Source organism: Rattus rattus, chromosome 5 (assembly GCF_011064425.1).
Source record: "Rattus rattus isolate New Zealand chromosome 5, Rrattus_CSIRO_v1, whole genome shotgun sequence".
Classification (NCBI taxonomy): domain Eukaryota; kingdom Metazoa; phylum Chordata; class Mammalia; order Rodentia; family Muridae; genus Rattus; species Rattus rattus.
The window spans coordinates 27,969,781-27,992,456 of NC_046158.1; the positions used below are offsets into that span (position 1 = coordinate 27,969,781).

Sequence of the window (22,676 nt, forward strand, 5' to 3'; positions counted from 1 at the left end):
ATTTATTTACTTACTTATCTATGTACGCGAGTGAGCCTGAGCATGTGTGTGTATGTGTTTGTGTGTGTTTGAGTGTCTGTGTGAGAGCATTAGAGTGTGTGTGTTTGTTTGTGTATATGAGTACGTGTGTGGGAGTGTGTGTATGTGTTCATCTGTATACACAAGGTCAGAACACAACTTGTGAGAGTTGGTTGCATTTGTTTTTGTTTTGTTTTTTCCCCACCATGTGGGTCCAGGTTGAACTTAGGTCTCCTGACTTAATGTCAGGCACCTTCACCTGCTGAGCCATCCCACTGGCCCCACTGTGATATTTCAATATGCAAATACCTTAATCACATTTATAATTCAGTTTCCTTCTGCACCTCTCTCTTCCTCCCCTTTCTCTTCTATTACTTCTTCTATTTTCATGCCATCTCCATTCTTCCTAGATTTCACCTACAGGAAAAATAAGCACTTTTCCCTGAATCTGGTTTATTCTACTTCCACGATGACCTCCAGTTTCATCCGTCTTCCCAGAAATAACACGATGTCATTCTTTTTAGTGCCTAAGTGATACCACACCATCTGTGTTCTGTGTTTTCCTTATCCATTCATGCAGGCACTGAGGCTGATTTTGTGACTTAGTTATTGTGAATGGTGTTGTAATATATATATATATATGCAGGTTATCTGGGCTATGCTGACTGATTTCTTAAGGTATTTGGAGGAGTGGCATGGCTGGATGATCTGATGGTCTTCATTGTTTGAGAGTCTGTTATACTGATTTCCGTAAGGGTGTCCCTGATACACGTGCCTACCAACAATATGTACAGGTTCCTCTTTACTCATCTCCTTGCCAATATCTATTATTTTTATTTGTTTTTATATTCTTGATGATAACTCTTCTGATTGAGAGGGGATGGGATCCCCTTGTGGATGAAGATTGTCCTAGTTTGCTTTCTGTCCTTGTGATAAAACACTGACCCAAAGTGACTTTGGAAGAAAGGGTTTATTTGGCTTATGGGTTTTAGTTCATCACAGAAGGAAACCAAGACAGGAGCTCAAGGCAAGAGACTAGAGGCAGGAGCTGAAAGCAGCGGCCACAGAAGAAGGCTGCTTTCTGGCTTGTTCCTCCTGTTTGCCCAGGTAGGTCCACCTTCCTAAGGATCAAACCCCTCTTATCAGGCTGGGCCCTCATATTATCAATTAGCAACCAAGAAAATGACTCACAGACGTGCCCACAGGCTAATCTGATGGAGTCAGTTCTTCGTTTGAGGGTCCCTCTTCCCAGGTGATTCTGGATTGTATTGAGTTACAGCTGGAGTTAGCTGTGACAAAGATGTAGTAAATTATTTATCCGTTTGGTGTTACATGTTTTTCTCCTATGCTAGGTTTTAGACCTAGATTGCCTCAAGCCTTCTAGATAGGCTTCCTACCACTGAGATCCAGCCCCAGTCCAGTGTTAGCTTTTCTAGCACTTTATAGATTCGGGATATTAATCTGCTGCCCATGAACACTCAGCAGAGATCGCCTCTTCACTCAGATGACCATTTCCTTTGCTGTGCAGAAGCTTTACAGTGTAGTGTGGCCCCAGGGCTGGCCTGGCCATCCGATGAGCAGCCGGGTACCAAGTCTGCAGTGAGAAGAAGGTGGTGACAAAGCAGAGGCTGCCAGGGGTTGTGAGGTAGGAGCTGTGTCTGCTGTAGCTGGTTGTATGTAAGACTGGTAAACCACTATTTAGTGGTCCAAATTTGAGACTTTAAAAACAGTTTACCAAGGGATATCTGAGTCTGTGATAGAATGGACCTTCATTTTAAAAATTATTTGGGGGAAATAATATTTGAGTCCTTATCAACTTGCATTAGATTCAACCCAAATAATTCAGTGGACAATTTAGACTCATGATCGCAACTGAGCTTTTGGGGGCAAGTTGAGAATCAGCAAGCAGTGAGAGGGGCCAGAGAGCTGGATATGAGGACTGCCAAGGGCTAGATTATGAAGTGCATTGGAAGACTTTGGTGTGCTTCTTCGGTGTTTTACAGTGAACAAGAAAGAACCACAGGAAGTTCAGTGTAAAGGAAGAACATTAATTGGTCCATTTTTTCCAAAGGCTGCAAAGGCACCGTAGAGAAGCAAAGGGTGGAACAGGAAGTCAGGTTAGAGACTGGTGCAGCATTCTGGAGATGTTTCTGGAGGCAGAGAAATGGGAGGAAGCTGCCAGACTCTGGGTAGTTTGGGGGAATTTTGAACGTGGAGGAAAGGTGGGTATGTGACGAGAGTGTGGAGTCAAGCATCTCACTTTGGTCTGAGTAATTCTGGGAGTTAGTCTTCACGGTGCTGTGACAACAGAGCTAATGGAAGCATCTGAAGGAAGGTAGGGCTTGTTTGGGTTCCTTGTGTGCATGTGTGGCTTCACCACGGGGAAGGTGTGGCAGTGAGAATGGTTGTAGCTGTGGTGGCAGCAGTGTGAGGCAACTGGTAGCCTCACATCCATAATCAGGAAGGGATTGGGGAGAGAAGGGAGAGAGAGAAAAGAGAAAGGGAGGGAGGGGGGGGGGGAGAGAAGGGAGGAAGGGAGAGGAAGGAGAGAGGGAGGAGGAGGGAGAGGGAGGGAGGGAGGAAGGAGGAGAAAGAGAGGGAGGGGGAGAGAGAGATATGCTGGGCTTAGCTTGCTCCCCACCCCCTTTATTCATCCTGGAACCCATAGAATGGTGCTGTCTTCGGTCACAGAAGGTCTGCACACCCGCTAAACCCCTGGAAACAACCTCTTCCAAAAGTGTTTAAGCTAAAAGATTCTAAATTCTGCCATGATGACAAGATTAACTGTCGCAAACTCAGAAGGCAGAGTTGTCACTAACAGAGCAAGAGGCCCTATTAGTGCAACAGGTATTGAGGACAGTTGTCAACTCTTCTTTGGAAGGCATTTCAAGTTCTCTGCATACATTAGACCCTCCCAAGAGGAACTGCTGAGTTGATGCTAACTACAAAACTATGCAGAGATGTGGAAGGAAAATATGTACTCTATGGAGAGTCGTGTGTGTAGCTGGTGTTTAGAACCATCATCCTGGAGTGAATGAGAAAAAAAGTTGTATTAACCCATTTTTCCATTGCTATAACAACCCACAGCTAGGTGAGTTATGAAGAAAGGGGTGTATTGCACTCACAGTTTAAAAGGCCACAAGCCCAAGCAGCATGGCACAAGCTCCATCCCATATAGCCTCGCTGGATGGCTTAACTATAGGGATATACCAAGGAAGCCATCACCTGGTGAGATAGGAAACTGGAGAGTAGGCCAGTTTTGTTGTCTTATAATAACCTACTCTGGTGGGAACTAACTCAGAGTCCCATACAAATCTAAATTATTCCCTTGTGAGAACAATATCCCTAGTAGCCTACCACTAGACTCTACCTCTTAAAGATCCACCACCTCTCACAGTGACACATTGGGGACCAAGCTTCCAACTCATGAGCCGCAGGAAAACACGCCTAAGTCATATCCAAACCATATCAAACCTCATGGGGAAGAGGTGTCGGGGCTGATTTTTGGAGTACTCAGGGCTCAGGATCTGGATGGGAGGTGGGAATTGCCAAAGAAAGTGAGAGAAGACCATTGGCAAAGAAGAAAAGCTAGGACACCGGCATTGTGGAAGCCAAGCAATGGATATAGAAAGATGGCTTCAACTGTGCAGAATTCAAGCTGTTGGCAGGGACAGCCCTTTGGGCTCATCCTGGAGTCGTGACTGACTGAGAACTTTCTGGGTGGAGTGGTGGGCAAGCTTGAGACAAACTGGAAGGACAGGAATTGTGTGGGTATGAAGACTTTTAAGAATTATGCTGCAAAGGGAAGAATGGAAATCACCCTGGGGCCTTACAGGTTAGTCAGGAGGGCTGTTCTGCTGTTCCCTTTGCTTAGTATGGTTTTCCTATAGGGACCGATCTAATAAAGAGAGGACCATGACACAGAGGGAGAAATGTGTCATAGTTGGCAGGAATAGGGTCTGCTGGAGAGGTTCCCCAGTACCAGGAGACATGACTTATCTTCCAAAGTGGAGGTAAAGTATGGACTAGAGTCTGACTGAAGGGTGGCGAGATAGTGAGAGGCCATGTGAGTACTGTTGTCAAGCACTGCAGACTCATTTCTACTCATGGTCATTTTTACAAACATGCACATATCAGGGCTTTTTCATTTACCAAGTACTTTCTCATATGTTGATTGCCCCAATAGCTCTTTGGACATTCTAACATCACATTCTTGAGGTTGGAGTGTGGTCTTCCGAATTGCAGCATAGAAGTTCTTTCTTTTTTTTCTCCTTATATTAATATGTTTTGCAAATGAATCCTAATTACTAGTGATTTCCAGGTATGAAAGGAATCCTCGAACCTCAGTTTCCCTTCTCTCTGTTTTATCCCTTTGAGTAGTCTTTTTTTTTTTCTTCTGGAGCTGGGGACCAAACCCAGGGCCTTGTGCTTGCTAGGCAAGCGCTCTACCACTGAGCTAAATCCCCAACCTGGTTGAGTAGTCTTGAAGGGGAAAAATTATCAGATTTAATTTTCTCTGTCCATTACTATTAAGTGTTCAATCCTATCATTTTAAGTTTTGGTCCAGGATATAGCAAGTTTAATGGTGAGAAAATCCGCCCAGAGTTTAAAATTGAAATCTGTTTAATAGGAAAAACATAGCCCTGCTAATGGAGACTCTGGTTGCTTTCCAGACCATAAATATATTTTAGAGATCCTTCTGTTAGTATGAGAAGTTATAATTTCCTTAAGTGCAAAGTATTATCATAAACAGGACTGAGGTGTGTAGAATTACTCCTCTCACTTTGCAGTCATGTCTCATGCTAATTCTGCTACATGCATAAGTAATATTGGGGAACAATAACTCTCATTTTCCTTTCGGTTTGATTAAAATTTCTAAGGTGGGATTAATTATCTCCCTTTTGTATTAAAAGTAGCCTCATCAACAATTCCGGTTTCTCCTCAAAATGCTAATTTTCCTATGTCTTTGTGCTCTGAATTTGCGTGTTTGTGTTCACCGTCCTTTAGACCTGAGCCTATGCTTTAGATTGTGAGTTCACCCTGGCATCAGTCAACTTTGCTGGCTGACACTACTGCCATACCATAAATCCTTGGGAGAGTCTAAATACTGAAAGAGCTTGATTCAAGATATGGTTGGATTCGGAGTCTGGATGACTTAACTATGAAAATTTCCAGACACAAAATACTACAGGGATCCAAATAACTTCAGAATTTCTTTAAAAGTGGTGGACACTCAAATTGAGAGCGTCGTCGTAATTCGGTTAACTCGTTGATTTTGAAGGGGTGAATGAAAACCCTGCAGACTGTCTCCAAGGCTTCTTCAGGATAGACTGGTTTTCTTACAATGTCTCTGTCACACATGATTTTGCCGTGGGTGAAAGTAATGGAGGCCAACCAGAGTATTTCCCTCTTATAGAATCTCATGGGAGAGGGCAATAAGAACTTTCAATATCAATGCCTGCTTTGCAAAGAAAATATTCCAACGAGTTAGTTTTATGATGAAAAATATGTAACTCGGAACCTGCTATTTAGCTTTTAACTTATAAAGCTGTACCACCTATAACTACCATCTACCGCCAGAAACTTCCTATTACCCTAAGCACAGCAAGTGCCTTTTAAATGACACAAAAGTATAAGACATTTTTTATACCAGCTGACTCACCTTTGGTAATGCTTTGTGTTTCAACGGATCAGTGAATGGACCCTGGGTAGAAGCTATTCGTCATGAGGATTTATTTTGTAGTATGTTCATTTCTTGCTAGGCTGAGTGTAACCACACTGATAGCCTCATGGATTGTTGTTCAAGTTTGGGTTTCCAGGTGAAGAGGTTGCTTTCATGAGCCTTCTCTCAATCCCTTTATCAAAGTACCACAAAATTGAGCCCGACATCTGTTGGTTTCAGATCAAAGAGAGCTGTTGATCATGTGTGCTTCCACATGTACAGTCCAGAGATTAAAGTTGGTTCGGTTTAAAGAGACCCCCAAATAACAGAGACTAAAGGAAGCATGACGACGTGAGTGAGAATGGAAGTCTTTTATCTTGCGGAGTCATTAGTGGTCCAAACCTTCCCAGAGTTGGGTAAGAACCACTGAAAGGAACCAGTTTGGAAAATCTAAACAAACCTTGGCTAGTGGGAGCAAACTTACAACCTTCCAGAGTAAAGCATTTGCTTTTAGAAGACAGTGGTGATGGTTGCTAGTAAACATATATATGTTATCATATAATAGATATCGCCCAACAACACAACAGGGTTTTCCTGAGTGTGAAGTGCTTACTGTATCCAATGCCCACTTCTCTACCATCCCTTAGGAATCTGAATTATGGTGTTTCTTGTGAAGCCTCCATCCCGTCACATATATGATCATATAATCTTCTTTTGTGGTCTAATAAGCCTCTACAAAACCCTTATAAAAATTTCATTTCTTCCTACACTGGAAACTTCTTAAGCTATGTGTTTTTTCCTCAGCAAAGCTCCTAGTACACAGTGGAACCCCATAAATACCTGTTGGCTGCTTTATTGAATGAATGGCTGGCTGAATGTATTCGTCCAAGATAAGCACCTCTTTTGAGTTTTCGTGTTTTGACCTTTTTTTTACTCCCAAGGTGTTCATGTTTTATTTAATAAGACAATCAACAATAGATAGCATCTAGAGCCCGGTTTTATACGAGAATAGAGCACCCTTCTTTGGTGCTACCTGAAATGACCCTGTATACACAAGCATTTTCCAGTGATCTTAGAAACTTAGTTCTGAAAGACATTTGTAGACATCTGGGTAGTTTGTCCCAAGCATGGAGAAGACATTACCTGGACCATGTCTGCTCCAGGTCCTCTAAGCCAGCTTGCAGGTTCTTCACTGTGCACATTGTCACCATGTTCAGGTTCTCCGCTGGTCCTAAGCCTGGGCACCGTCTAGGCCAGCATTCCACTCCATATGACATTTACTGTTGGGCGAAGGTCTCCGGCACCACAGAGAATGAGCATCCCATTCACATGTGTCACCCTATATCTGTGACCCGCCAGAGGGACTGGTGGGTCCTCAGGCTTTGATCCTGTGTTCACCTATCCCTCTCCCCACAAACAGCTTCATGAAATTCCTCTTTCACCATCTCCGTCTCTCCGCATCTACTGCTTATTTCCATTTGCTGCCTCCTTTACCACCAAGGAATGCTTATGGAGCTTTCGGTGGTAGAGTAGGATAGAGGAGGATGGAGGATTCAGAAGCGTCCTTTTGTGTAACATGTGCACACCTAGCCTTGCTCTCTGTAGACCCTCTTCACTGCAGGTAGCACGCAGCACGGGGACCTTCACCCGGACAGTGCACTCATTCCACCAGGCCTCCACAAACACATTCTAGAATTCTCTTTGAGCTTTATCAGCTGGAGGCTAACCACGGTATGTTGGAGAAATAGGCACTTTAGAGAACTCGAAACCAAGTCCTAATATTAGTCATGCCTGCCCGAAGCTATCCTTTTTCATTTTTTTGTTAAGAATTCGGGCACTTAACTTGCCTCCTGGGCTGAGTGATTGGGGGAGATTTATTTATTTCCTTAGAGGGAAATGACCGGTGAAGTTACTGAGAGCAATTAGATTGGTTTTTTTTACAGGTACTGAATTTTCTTTTCCTGTCATCAACAGAGAAACAAGCCTTGTTTGTCATTGCCCCTTTCCAGAACGGATCAGCTCTGGCACTGGAAAAATCATGCACATTCAGGGAGGAAAAGAAAGAGAGGGAGGGAGAAGGAGAGAGTATGTGTGTGCTGGCTAGCTTTATGTCGACTCAACACAAGCTGGAACAGTGATTCTCGACCTTCCTAGCTGCTAGAGTCTCTTCAGAAGATGGAACCGCAGTTGAGAAGATGCCCCCACCTGCATGGTCTGTTGGCCATCCTGTGGTGCGTTTTCTGCTTGGTGATTGATGTGGGAGGGGACAATGCTCACCATGGGTAGTGGCGCCCCGAGGCATCCTGGGTGCTGTAAGAAAGCAAGCGGAGCAAACTGGTGAGCAGCATTCCTCTGAAACGTTTCTGCTCTTGATGAGGGACTATGCTCAGTAAGAGGAAATAACCCCTTTTATGCCCTAGTTGCTTTTGGCCATGGTGTTTTACGGTAAGAATGGAACTCTTAATTAAGGCAAGGAGATGGGGGGGGGGTGGGGAGAGAACACTGGAGAGCAAAACAACTGAAGAATGGCAAGCACCCATGCCGGCTGGGGCTTTCGTCCTAGGAACTGGCCAGCTCGGGAGCACCAGGCTCCAGAGGACAGCCGCTGCTCTCCATGAGTGGTCAATGGATCCATCTTGGCAAAAGAGCAGAATTTGCGCCCAAACCTGTAATCACCATGGAAGTGCCTGTGTTTTCCAAAATGAAAATGGCCTTAGAAGTTAAAGTCATGTACATTAACCTTAGAAAAACCTACCAGAAGACTGCTAGCCTGGGGTGGGAGCTTCACGCCTTGAAGAGGGAAGCTAACCTGAACCTGGTTTTAATCATAAGGGAAGACAAATCCTCGGAAAGCCATGGCAGAGGGACAGCTTTGCTTCTTGTAGCGCTTAGCTGAGAATATTTTGTTTCCATGGCAGCTTCCCTGAGTGTTTCCTCTTCACTCGATGACTTCAGCTTGCTCACCCACCACAGGCTTCACATTTCAATGCTGTTATTGACACGGAAGGTCCTGATTGTCTCCTCCGTGGGATCCTTATCCTCTTACCTTCAGCTGTTGGGAACCGTTCTGGCTGAAAGGAGTCTGATTGCAGCCACAGCTCTCAGCAGTGAGGGCAGAAATGGGCCCTTGATTATCAGACTCAGAAGGGGACCCATTACCTGCTTCCCAGATGGAAACCGTGAGAGCCTGGCTTATAGATGTATTGCCAGCTGCGGAAGCTAAGGCGGGGGACTGTGGGGTGATGCTGGCCGTGAAGAGCCATGATGTCTTCCGCAGAGCATCCCAGAGATGAGCGATGGAATTTCTAAAGAGGGAGAGTTGGAACAAGGGTGTGCCTAGATGATACCCAGCGGGAGTCTCTGGTTGGCCACTCTTTCCTTCCCGTGTGCCAGCCTGTAGCCAGCCAGCAGGCAGCGGGCAGCTGCAGTGGAACCTCATGTTCCCTAGCTGTTGAGTATAAACAATAAAAGGAAATTAAGAACACAGGCTTGGGATGCCTTTCCAAACTTCTCTGCGTCTTGTGCACAAGTCAAGGCACAGTCCAAGCACCCCACTTTGCAGTGATGAAGACTCCTGGAATCCTGACCCATCCCATCCTAGCAGGTTCTGTGGTTTCTAGATGTTGGGGACTTGCAGTGGCAATAAGAGAACAGTAGGTAACAAAAGACCCCATGTACACGGGATGTTATGTCCCTCCATCGGCACTGAAGTATGCTTTTCTAGAAGAATAGATCGCTCCTTCCTGAATGAAGGGGCTCTTAGTTTCCATGAGTATGGGAAGAAAATGCTTCTCTCAAATGAATAGAATCAAGAAAGGAGGGTGGGAGAGAGGGCAGACAATAGGATGGGGAAGAAAATCCTTTTATGTTTCTGGTTCTGTGACTTAGTCCTTGGATGCTTTTCTTTTAAGCCATGTCCTCATGAGTAGTCTTGGCAGGGCTCTGGGTAGAGAAGCTAGCTGACATCTCATTCTTTCTTTTCTTTTATGAAAGCATCACCGATTAGTGTAAGCAAATTTCCCAAATTTATTCTCTGATTTATTCAGTACATATTCATGTACAGATTTACCACAAAAGTGGCATTGCTGAGATGTGACAGTAAACAGGACAGATGCAGGTTGGAGCAGCTCCTGGTCTGGTGGGAGGCAGGAGTTGGGTGTGTCAGGATGCCATCCCTACTCTGAGTGTTGTTAAAGAAGTCGGCTACGCTTTAGGAAAGGATTAGATATTACAGGTCCATATTTTCATTTTGGAAAGTGTATAGTGACCATTAAAAATGAATGCAAATTGTTGAGTTCTAATGGAGGTCGAAGGGTGTGTATTGATACACAGTGCACATCCATCACTTCGAGCAAGGCTGTGGGTCAGGCAATAGGGGGCAAATCAGAGAAAACACAGAGAGCACAACTAGGAACAATAGAACGAACTGAATGAATAGCATCTTCCCCTCAGCATTACATAGAGTGTCTTGAACCAACCCTCATCCAGCATTCACCTTTGACCCTTGCAAAGTGAGATTTAGGTTGCGTATGATCTTGGTTCTTCTCTACCTAGAAGTTTTCATTCCTTCTACATTTTTGAAAGGAAGCATTGACGGATTTGATTTTAGCTATTACATGTCTATACTTTCATTATGGAAAGTATAGCATGACTATTAAAAATGAATACAAATCGTTGTGTGTAAAGTGTATTTTTATTCACGTAGCTGGAAGGTCTGAGAGTGGTCTTGCTTCAGACAGAGTGAAATCCAGGGCTTAAACAAGGTTCATGAGGCTTCTATTCTCTTCTTCCTCGTGTCAATCTCTCTTCAAATATGGGTATCTCTTTCTATCTGGGTTTTTAAAATATCCTCTGTCTTTCCCTTAGCACCCTTTCTATGAGTTGACCTAATTCTTAGAAGGACATTTCAGGCATTAAAGGGGGACATTGACTTCTTCAGATGTGTATCTCACATGGCAGCAACATAGGGGAAAGGACCTTTCTCACATGCTCCGGGGAACAGGCACAGGTAGAGCTCTCTAGTGGGCTTTGCCCATTTCTGATCAATCTTGGGAGTTGAGGAGGTAGGCACTCCTTCCAGGTCAGGAAAACATCAGTCTTTATCTGGTTTGGAAGATTAACCACCGTAAGTGCTTGGTATAAAAGTTTCACTAGCATGGGGTTGGGGATGGTCTCCAGGAAAACAAAGATTCTCGATACCTTAGTCCATGATATATAAACCAGAGAATCAAATCAAGGAGAGGAAAGATAGAAGAAAAAAGGTGAAATCTTTTTTCCCCTGGATGTTTCCAAGTAAAGATTTAAATCTTATTTAAATAGTTAAATGTCCTGCAACATTTCTTTTACTCCCCTGACCCTATTTTTCTTTAACATGTGTCTTCAATTACAGAGAGTTAAAGCCTTGAGGGAATTCCCACAGAAATCAAAGCTGTGTAAAGTGACGCTCTCAGGGGGCTAGCGGTCCACCAGGGCCCAGCATGCTGACCTGTGCTGAGGGATTCAGGAGCTTGTAGATTCTGTAGAAACGTTCATAGCTGTCATGGAGCAAAATGCTATTTCTTAAGAAAGCAGACATGCTCTATCAAGGTTAGTTCTATGTTGTGCTGTTTGTCCTGAGTCTCTCTTGTCTCTTGGGTCAGAATGTACTCTGTTCTGCAGTTGGGGGCAGTTGATGAGAGGGAATAAGAAATATTGGAACCCATAATCAAGAAAAGCCTCATGACGAAATCTGCGTGAAAAACTGATTTGTCAGGAGGTCCTAACTGGGGATGAGCTAATGCCCACAGGGCTTTCATAGCTCAATGGGAAAGAAGGCTTGGGGAATCTGGGGTGTGGTGGATAAGAGAGAGAGAGAGAAAGAGAGAGAGAGAGTCCTGAAATTATCTTTCAATGCTTGGCTTCCCTTTACAAGAAGTAAAAAACCTGTTCCTTACATGTTCTTGACTTCACTGACGTTGGAATGCCTCTTCCCCTTGGCTGGGTTCATCTCTTATGAAGCAGTCCAAAAAAAAAAGCCCTGTTTTCAGTCACATTCAAATTAATGATAATATGACTTTCAAAGAAAGATTAAAATAGTCAACAGCTTGGTGAATGTCACGCTCTCTAATACTGGCATATTATTTCACTTCTTCCCTGGAAGGATGAGGGAAGTTCCAGAAAGGTTCCTTGTGCAACAGATTGCTAGTACTGTACTTAACTCTTGGTTAAATCTTACAGTGGGCTTTATCAGATCGCAGTAGATTCTGGCCAATTTTATTTAAAGGCCAATTATGCCCTGGTTCCTGGAAGGGAGAGTAATGAAGAGGTTTTTAAAAAATTACCCTAAATAAAATTACCTTATATTTTAAAGATGGATGACATTATAGCCCCTTCGTGACTTTCTATGAGGTACTCTTCTCAATTTCCGTCCTGATAACATTCACCCTAATCTTTCCTAAGCTAGCTAGCTCTTTCGCCACAGATATAGTGTCCCACCTCTGCTTGTGAGGGTCAGGGCCAAATCACACAGAGAGAATGCTCCATGCAGGCATGTTGAGGGTGGCAACCAAACTGGAGAAATAGGAAAATCAGGACCACAGAGGCCAGAATGGCTTTGTTTATTAATGAACGGCCCTTGGGAGCAACGTGTACATCTGCTCCTTGGCTTACAGCCTGCAACCAGCGACGCGTTCATTATGATGTGTTCATTATGACGTTTGCGTTTGAAGAAGCAAAGGTTCAGGATCAAGGGTATTGACCTGTCCCTCTTAGGGCTTAGTTTGTGTGTCTGCTTTTGTTGTTTAACGTCTGTGGGTCAAGGCACAGTCGATTTCCTGAGCCAGGCCTGGAGCAGGGTAAATGGCTTCATGTTTCTAATCAGCCAGTTCCTCCCCCAGGTTTCTCTCGTCATCTGTCCTGTCTCCACCGGACCCCTCTCCCTCTGAGAGCCGTAGTACAAGGCTCTTCATTGTAACTGATAATTATTTTGCCTTCTACTCCCTGCCAGCAGATAGTCCATCCAGGTGTCTCTCATCTGTGCTTTGGATCCTTGGTGGGTTTTCAAGGTGCTTTGATTGATCTTGGAGAAAGCTTCAGCAGACATTAAAACTCCTTTAGCTCACAGTAGCTGATCCCTCCCCTTGGTTTCGTTTTCTTGCCTCTTACCTTTGATAGCTTTGTGTTTCATTACCTATCCATTTTTGAGAAAGCATGTGCGTGGTATGTATTGGAGTGTATGTGGGAGGGAAACCCTGATTCTTAGGAAAATCCCACACACATGCTACAGCCCTGACTCGAGTGCCTGTTTCATTCTCCCTGGCTTGAGAATTTAAGAAGATCTGATTGACTATGGTCTGTTTCCCTTTCACCCAGTCCTTTGTGGCAGATCCATGTCATTGCAGAATTGCACATGGCTCCTATTCTGGTTCAGTGGCCTTATTTGGAGATAGCTGGCTCTTTGGGAAAGTCATTGTGATATTTCTGCTGAGAATTGCAACAGCGTCCACTCCTCAGTCACACAGGCCCTGTCTTTTTTGATTATGCTGTTTGTCAGGATATGTACTTGACTCTAAATCCGAGGACTGGAAATCCTACAGCAAGGTCTGTGGTTTTCTTAATATTAGGATTTACTGATGCCCCCCTCCCCAGCTCAAAATATACAATTCATTAAGTTATAGAACAGTGTGGACAGATAATCGCATGGAGATATTGCTAGATATAATTTATAGATGCAAAGCAGCCTATGGCTTATATGGCTTGTGTAGCCTTTTCTTCAGAGAGAAACAATTAAAACAGGCGGCGTGTGGTGCTGTACATCTTTAACGCTCAGGACACAGAGGTAGGCAGATCTCTGGGAATTTGAGGCCAGCCTCTTCTACATAGTGAATTTCAGACAAGCCAGAGTCGCATGGTATTCAAAAGAATTGAAGGGGAGGAGGTAGATAGATTTGGGGGCTGGGATAGAGCTTACTGGTAAACCACGTGTCTAGCACACGCCCAGTCCTGGTTTTGACTCTCAGTGTAGCAAACATACCAAACAACCTTCATTACATAGAGTATACTGGATTGTGTTTTCAGAGCTGTGTGTGTATCTCTTCAGTGTTTACAACAAGCCTTCATGGTGGTTGTCAATCCCCCTCCTTTATGGAGAAAGGAGTTCAGACATGTCAGAAGCAGGAGCACCGTCACTGTGGGGTGCAAAGCCATAGCTCTGACTTCAGAGCCAGGGCTGGGCTCAGCAGCTGCACATTTTCTGAGGAGAACTGGAGGTCAGGATGAGGAACCTGCTCCCTGCAGGAGAAAAACCCTCACAAGCACTCCCTTCCATGTGTGTCCCGATTGTTTGCTGAATAATTGGTTTTTGCTATGTGCCAGGTACTGTGAGGGAGTCTGAAGTTTTAAAGGTAAGACCTGGCCCTTACTTACATCGAGTGTCTCAGTCAGGCATGGGGCCACTTGCCCAGCAGCTCTGGCTAGTGTAGAAAAAAATTCAAAATGTCTTCCCGTTTTCTCATACTCTATTCTCTCTCCTTTTTCTGACTATGGAGAGAACACATGTTATAAACAACAAACTGTAATGCCCACTCTCTCCAAGTTTAGAAGGAGCCACATACAATTTTACAGTGGCATCGATTGGATGGACAGGTGACACGCCATGGCCAGTCAGACCTTAAATTCCCAAGGCTGGGAGAACCACCAAGCACTTGACTTCAGGGTTGCAGCATGTGTGTGTGTGGTCTTCCTGAGGAAGTAGGGTTCCCCTTACTTTGCAAAGAATGGATAGGCAGTGACGTTACTTGAAACATAGTTCGTGAAGCATAGTCTACTACGGCTGTTGTCATGTATCTAGGTTGTTGTTGCCATTGTTGTGGTTGTGTTCCTGGTGGTATTGTGTGCTTTTTGCATCGATTTGCAGTGAGATGAAAAAAAAAAAAAAAAAAAAAAAAAACGAGCTAAGAAAGTGTACTCGTCTTTTACACTTACACGGCCTCTCACAACATCATTTGAGCCTCGCAGGGGACACATTGAACCTGGTTTCGCAGAGTGACTGATAGGCCATCCCAAGAGGTGTGGTGAGCTAGACATGACCCGGCATTCCCACTCGCTGTGACATGCCTCCCTTCTGGTTACAGAGACAGAGAGACGCTGCAGGAAGAATAGAGCTTCCGAAAAGCGATGTATCAACTAGAAGGAAATGTGGTTCAGTATCCCGGCGAAGAACAGCTGAAGAGCCCTCAGTGGGATGAATGGTTTGGTCGTGTAGTGCCAGGAAATGGAGCAGCAGGGACCCATGGAAGGCAGATGTCTCAGTAAGCTCAGGCTGCCATGACAAATGCACACAGACTGGCTTCCCTGAACACTGGGCATTTATTATATCATAGTTTCGGAGGCTGGAGCAATGTGCCAGCGAATCTGGTCTTCGTGAAATCTTGCCCTTGGCTTACAGACATCCATACTCACATGACGGTAGGGAGAAGCTCTTACTCTGGTCTCTGCCTATCAGGAGAGTCTCTTCCTTTGGAACACACCTATGCCGGTGACCTCTCAAAGTCCCGTTCCCAAATCCCTGGAGCTGGGGCTTCACCCTGTGAGCTGGAAAGGGACAGCACAGTTTAGACTGTGGCGTGGTCTATGGTACATGAGTCAGAACGGTTGAGTAGCTTGCGGACATACAAATACAGGTTTGGAAAGCACCGTGAACATGCTTGTAGAAAGCCACCCCTGGATGGCTGTTTGAATTTGGAGTAGAGAGGACAGAATTTGTGAACACTTTATAGAGTTTCCCCCTCAGCTCTATGAAATTCAGAGGACTCTTGAGTTGTCCTGAGGGACAGGGATGCTGTGATCAGACTGTGGGATTTGTCCTTTCCATAAGCAGGATGCTGCTGTACAGTGGGGCTGTGTGTGTGTGTGTGTGTGTGTGTGTGTGTGTGTGTGTGTGTGTGTTTGATGCTATTTATTTATTGGGAGCTTTACAAAGGTACTGGATATGTTTTTTTTTCCCCCAAATTTCTTTAGGTTCAGATTTGAGACTCTAGGAAAGTTCTGATGGCTGTGGCTTTCTGCAGGACCACAGTGCAAACCCTTGCACCGTGGCCCAGATGTGGGATGGAAGATGCATGTACGGTCTTGCATTCTTTCGCTGTATCCTCTCGACAACGCAGAGCCCTGAGCAAGTGTTTACCCCTCCCCACCTCCCAGAGTTGAAATGATTCAGTGATAGCTACGAGCCCTTTTTCATGGTAATTATAATCAGTCATCTGAACACATTTATGCATCCGTAGCTTTTCAGTTTCCCACGTAAATAGCTGCCATCAGGAGGGGTTTTTGAGGGCTGATTGGGCTGGAAAAGATGCCATTTAGAATGCAATCTGTGTTTCTAGCCTTTCCAGCAGGATGACAGGTGAAGTCAGTCTGGTCAAAACTGGTGGTGAGCTTGTTAATTCAGAGCTCTTAGCTGTGTGGAGGTAACTGCGTTATTTTTAACACACGACGACAGAAGCATGCGTTTTGAGGGGGGAAAAGAGCCCCGGTTGCTCTTTCGGGGTAGTAGAAGATGTTAAATTGCCAGTTCATCAAGCATTAAGGCTAGCCGAGTCCGTGGAGAGTGGATGAAGACAGCAGGGTAGCTTCAGCAAGAAGGTGGATGTTTTTTGATATCTTGCCTGCTGTGTACAAGGATCTGGCCCCAGAGGCCTGGCTGAGCCCAGGAGCTGCTTTATTGGACAAGGTAGCACTTGAGTATCAGAGGGTACCATGCACAGATCTGAAGAGCGAGAGAGCTGTGAGAGAAGATGAGACTGGCTTTCCCCAATCAACAAGAATAAGTAGGTTTTAAACGGAATTTGAATGGAGGGTGTTCTAAGCTTTAGCATTTAAGCTCCTGGGGCTCTAGCATACAGATCACCACAGGTGTGGCTGTGTCGGTATCATAGAGACTTGCTCTCTCTTGTGGTGAGCCTTAAGAAAATATTTGATTATTTTATGTGATTGGGTGTTTTGCCCGCATGCATGTAAGTGCGCCTCATGGATGCCTGCTGCCTACCGAGGTCAGAAGAGGGTTTTGGATGCCCCGGAAGAGGCAGTTACAGATGTTTGTGAATGGCGGTGTGAGTGCTGGCAATTGGACCCAAGTCCTCGCCAAGAGCAGTAAGCGTTCTTGACCATCAAGCCAGCTCTCTCAGCTCCCTGCCTCGTCCCCTGTGGTATGCTTTTGGTTTGCACTGTGTTGGGAAGATCTGCTGGAGATACTATGCAAAGCTTGTCTGTGACTTGGGAGGGTTGATGGTCCCAAACACAGAGTGCCCCTTTCCAGCAGCTGGCAAGTGTACTTTGAGCCTTTTGTGTGCAGAGTGAGAAGTGAAGGTTTTGGCTTTAGCTCATATACGGGCAGTGACGGCATCCTCTCTCCCGCACAGATGCTATTTTGAGGAAGTCAGCCAGCAGTTGTCATTCCTCTGGACAGTGGTGAGTCCAGAGCCCTCTGTGCTAATGACTTCCCTTCCCCTCTGGGGAACGCCTCAGTTGTGCATGATCCAGAGTCTGACAGTGTTTCCACAGGTGGGCCTTACCTTTCTGGAAGGAATAGAAATAACAATCATTCTGTGTCAGGTACTGTGCTATGGGCCCCTCTTATCTACTCTAAACATCTTGAAAAACAATATGGAGAATGCTCCCACACCCATTGATTTGTCACTCATTCCTAATACATCATAATCTTGTCTCTGATATTTCTTGTCATACATGTAAGCTAAAAGTCATTTGACATTTCACACTTCTGTGATGACCGCTGACATTTGGATTTCTTCCACTTTATATGCACCGACTGGTATGTAGCATGTACCTATTTTCCCAATGATTAAATCATATTATATGTTGTTGACAGACATCACTGGATATGCCTTTGGGCTTTACTGGTACTATCTTTAATGAACAAGATAGGACACTGGCAATAGACCCAAGAAGCAGTTCTATTCAGCTGCAGCATAGGGAGCCCATGGACATATTGATGGTCCTCCCAAGGCATGGGTAACTTAAAAGCAGATGCATCCATGAAAGGCTACCGTAGCCAGAGGAGTCCTGATGGCTCCACCTCTGGAACTCCCTGTCTCCCTTGCAGGCAGCTCCTCCACAGTTTCCTCTTCCAGACAGAAGTTGCTTCCTCTATGACCTTGGGGAGGGGCTTGTGGGTAGAGTACCCTCATGAGTAGTCCCCCCCCCCCCGCCTGGAGGGAGTGTTTTAAGTAAGAGGATGTGGTCATAAAGTATGCCCTTCACTGATGAATTGGAAGAGCTGCAGTGATTCTGAATTGTTGCTTCTGTTTGATTGGAGTGAGGATTATAATTGACTCTTTTTTGCATTCTTTTCATTCTCTCGTATATTGCATCCCCACTACAGTTCTCCTACCTTCCCCTCCCTCAACTCTCCCACCCCTCACGTCTCTTTCCCCTAAATCTACATCCCCTTTTACCTCCTCTCAGAAAAGAGCAGACCTTCCAGGGACATCAACCAAATATGGCATAGCAAGCTACAATAAGACCAGACACATAACTCTCACATCAAGGCTGGGCAAGGCAACCCAGAGGAGGCAGAGGGTGCCAAAGGCAGGCAAACGAGTCAGAGACAGCCTCTGTTCCACAGTGGCTGGTGGGTTAGGAATCCCACAAGCACAGCAAGCTACACAACCATAGCATAAATGCAGAGGACATGGATCAGACCCATACAGGTTCCCTGATCTCTGTGAGCCTCCTTGAGTCCCAGTTAGTTCTATGGGCCCTGTTCTTGGGGTGTCATTGATCCCTGTGGTGGTGACTCCTCCTCCTCCTCCTCTTCCTCCTCTTCCTCCTTCTCCCTCACAGGATTCCCTGAGCTCTGCCTAATATCTGGCTGTGGGACTCTGCATCTGCTCCCCTCAGATGCTAGATGAAGGCTCTCTGATGACTATTATGCTAGGCTCTGGTCCCAGCACATCCTATAGGCCTGAAAAACAGTAGATTGGAGGTTTGGCTGGATTGAAGTCCCACTTTAACCCTTCCTGTTTTCATCCCTACCTGCCCCCAGTCCACCCTTGAAATCTATTTCTCCTTCCCAGGAAAATCCTTGCATCCCCTTTAAGCTGTCCTTGTTATTTAGCCTCTCTGGGTCTCTGAATTGTAGCAGGGTTATTCTTTAAAACACAGCTAACATCTACTTATAAGTGCATATGTACCATGCTTGTCTTTCTGGGTCTAGGTTACCTCACTCAAGATGATTACTTCTAGTTCCATCTATTTGCCTGGAAATTTCATGATGTCATTTTTATTGGATATTTTATATTTTATGTATTTATATTTCAAATGTTATCCCCTTTCCTTGTTACTCCCTCTCCCATACCCACCCCCCCTGCTTCTATGATGATGCTCCCCCTCCCACCTACCCATTTCCACCTCAACATTCTGGTGTTCCCCAAACTGGTCCAAGGTCCTCTCTTATTGATGCCAGACAATGCCATCCTCTGCTACATATGCAGCTGGAGCCATGGGTCCCCTATGTGTATATACTCTTTGGTTGGTGGCTTAGTCCCTGGAAACTCTGATTGGTTGATATTATCGTACTCCCTATGGGGTTGCAGACCCCTTCAGTTCCTTCAATCCTTTCTCCAAATGATGCCATTTTTATAATAGCTGAGTATTAACTCCATTGTGTTAATATTCCTCATTTTTTTTATCCATTCTTTGGTTGGTTGTTTCCAGTTTCTTCTATTATGAGTAAAACTTCTGTGAACGTCGTTGAACAAATTTCCTTGAGGTAAGATGAAGTCTCCTTTTGCTACACTCCCAGGAGTCATCTGGCTGGATCTTAAGGTAGATCGATTCTCAGTTTTCTGAGGAACCACCATATTGATTCTCATAGTAGTTGTACATGTTTGCACAAACAACAGAGGAGTGTTCCTCTTACTCCACATCCTTGCTAGTATGAGCTGTCACTTGTGTTTTTGTTCTTAGCCATTTTTCAGGTGCGTAGAATCTGAAAGTTGTTTTGATTTGCCTTTCCCTGATGACTAAGGATGCTGAACATTTCTTTAAGTGTGTCTCAGACATTTGAGATTCTTCTGTTGAGAGTTTTCTGTTTGGATCTGTACTCCATTTTAAAATCAGATTATTCAATTTGTTGATGTCTAGTTTCTTGAATTCTTTATACTTGGATATTAGCCCTCTGTTAGATGTAGAGTTGGTAAAAATCTTTTCCCATTCTGTAGGCTTCCATTTTCTACTATTGATGGTGTTTTTTGCCTTATAGAAGCTTTTCAGTTTCGTGAAGCCCCGTTTATTAATTGTTCATCTTAGTGCTTGTGTGATTGGCATTCTGTTCAAAAAAGTTGTCTCCTGTGCCAGCACACTCAAGGCTATTCCCCACTGTATTAGATTCAATGTTTTGGGTTTTGTGTTGAGGTGTTGATCCAATTAGATTTGGGTTCTGTGCATGGTGATAAATATGGATCAATTTGCATTCTTCCACATGCAGAAATCCAGTTAGTTCAGCACCATTTGTGAAAGATGCTTTCTTTTTTTCCCCTTGTATATTTATGGATTATTTGTAAAAAGAGATATCAGGTGTTCACAGGTGTGTGCATTTACATCTGGATCTTCACTTTGATCTCATTGATCAAACTGTCAGTTTCTATGCCAATACCACATAATTTTTTTCACTATAGCTGTTTCATGGCTTGAAATTAGGTATGGTCATACCTCCTGAAGTTCTTTTATTATTTAGGATTGTTTTTAGCTATCCTGGTTTTTTTTATATGAAGCTGAGCATTGTCATTCCAAGGTACATAAATATTGTGTTGGAATTTTGATGGGGATTGTGTTGAAACTTAGATTGTTTTTGGTTAGGTGGCCATTTTTATCATCTCCAGCTGATGGATCCATGTGCGTGAAAGATCTTTCCATCTTCTGACATCTTCTTCAGTTTCCTTCTTCAAAGACGTGAAGCTTTAAAACATTTAATTGGGAATGGCTTATAGGTTCAGAGGTTTAGTCCATAATCATCATGGCAGGAAGCATGGCAGTGTTGGAGCAGAGAGCTCTACATCCTGTTCCACGGGCAGCAGAAGGAGACTGTCCCACAAGGCATGGCTTGAGAATATATTAGAACTCAAAGCCCAGCTCCACAGCGACACACTTCCTTAAGTAAGGCCACGTCTACTCAACAAGGCTGTCAACACCTCCTAATAGTGCTACTCTCGATGCGCCTATGAGAGCCAATTACATTCAAACTACCACAGTATGTAACAAGGATACTGATTTGTGTGTGTGTGTGGGGGTGTGTGTTGGAAAAAGAAAAAGGGTATATTTAGAATTAGCCATCTGGACTCACTTTAGATGATCCCAATCTTGTTGGCAGCATCCAGAACATTATAATCAGGAGCCAAGTGAACACACGCCTTCTTCTCTCTGTCAGGCCTTATCAGGGTATTGACTTTGGCCACATCAATGTCGTAGAGTTTCTTCATGACCTACTTAATCTGATGCTTGTTGGCCTTGACATCCACAGTGAACACAAACTTCTTGTTGTCCTCTTTTTTTTTTTTTTTCATGGCTGACTCAGTGGTCCGTGGGAATTTGATGATAGCATAGTGGTCAAGCTTGTTTCTCCTGGGTGCACTCTTTCAAGGATATTTTAGCTACCTCCAGAGCCACAGGATCTTGGAAAGTGGATGATGTTCAGATCTTCTTCTTTTTGTGGCTATCGACACCTTTCAGTGCTGCGTTCTTAGCTTTCAAGGCCTTTGCATTGGCTTCAGTGGCTTCAGCTTTGGGAGGGGCAGGATCTTCCTTCTTCGATTTCAACTCCATCTTGGTGAAAAGCTGATTCTTTTAAGTTAATCTTGTATCCAGCCAGTTCGATGAGGGTGCAGGAGTTCCCTGGTAGAATATTTGGTGTTGTTTACATGAATTAATTATTATATCTGCAAACAGGAATCCTTTGACTTCATTCTTTACAATTTGTACCCACTTGTTCTCCTTTAGTTATTTTTATTGCCCTAGCTACAACTTCAATTACTATATTGAATAAATAAGGAGAGAGTGGACAGCCTTATGTTGTTCATGATTTTAGTGGAATTGCTTTGACTTTCCATTTATTCTGAAGTTGGCTACAGACTTGCTGTAAATTGCTTTTATTATAATTATAAAATATTCCCTGTATCCCTGATCTCTCCCAGACTTTTCATGAAGGGGTGTTGGGTTTTGTCAAAGACTTTCTCAACCTCTTATGAGATGATCCTTTTTTTCTTTCAGTTTGTTTATTGTACATTATACTGATATATTTTCATATGTTGAACCATTCCTGCATCTCTGGGATGAAGCCTACTTGATCATGATGGATGATCTCTTTGATGTGTTCTTGGGTTTAGTTTGCAAGTATTTTATTGACTATTTTTGCATCAGTGTTCATGAGAAAAATTGTAATTTCTCTTTCATAATTTCTGTTTGTAATTTTCTTTCTTTGTTGAGTCTTTGTGTGGTTTGGATATCAGGGTGACTGTGGCCTTATAAAATGAATTTGGCAATGCTCTCTCTGTTTCTAGTTTGTGGAATAGTTTGAGGGGGATTGGTTCTAGCTCTTCTTTGTAAGTTTGGTAGCATTCTACACTAAAACAATTTGTCCCTGGACTGTTGGCTGGGAGACTTTCAATGACTGCTTCTCTTTTCTTAGAGGTTATAGTTCTATTTATTGTTTTTCTGATCTTGATTTGCTAAGTGATAGCTATTGAGAAAATTGTCTATTTGTTGTAGAATTTCCAATTTTGTTGAGTATAGGTTTTTGAATATGAACTAATGATTCTTTGGATTTTCTTGGTGTCTGTTGTTATGTCCCTCTTTGCTTCTGATTTTGTTAATTTGGATGTTCGTCTGCCTTCTAGTACGTTTGGATGAGGATTTGTTTATCTTGTTGCTTTTCGCAAAGAACAAACTCTTTGGTTTATTGACTCTTTGTGCTGTTCTTTGTTTCTATTTTATTGATTTCAGCCCC

The 22,676-nt window shown here is 43.9% G+C and overlaps 1 protein-coding gene across 4 annotated transcripts in view; it reads left to right on the forward strand.

Annotated features, from left to right (window-relative positions):
* The window catches only part of Lypd6 (LY6/PLAUR domain containing 6), a 138,191-nt gene that overhangs the window by 45,913 nt on the left and 69,602 nt on the right, over nucleotides 1-22,676 (forward strand). Inside the window, exon 1 of one of the 4 annotated variants that reach the window (XM_032903271.1) lies at nucleotides 16,209-16,485. The exons of the other annotated variants lie outside the window; for them this stretch is intronic. The gene's annotated coding sequence lies outside the window, so the exon portion shown is untranslated. Of the gene's footprint in view, nucleotides 1-16,208; nucleotides 16,486-22,676 lie in introns of those variants that run through there. 4 annotated transcript variants of the gene reach the window in all.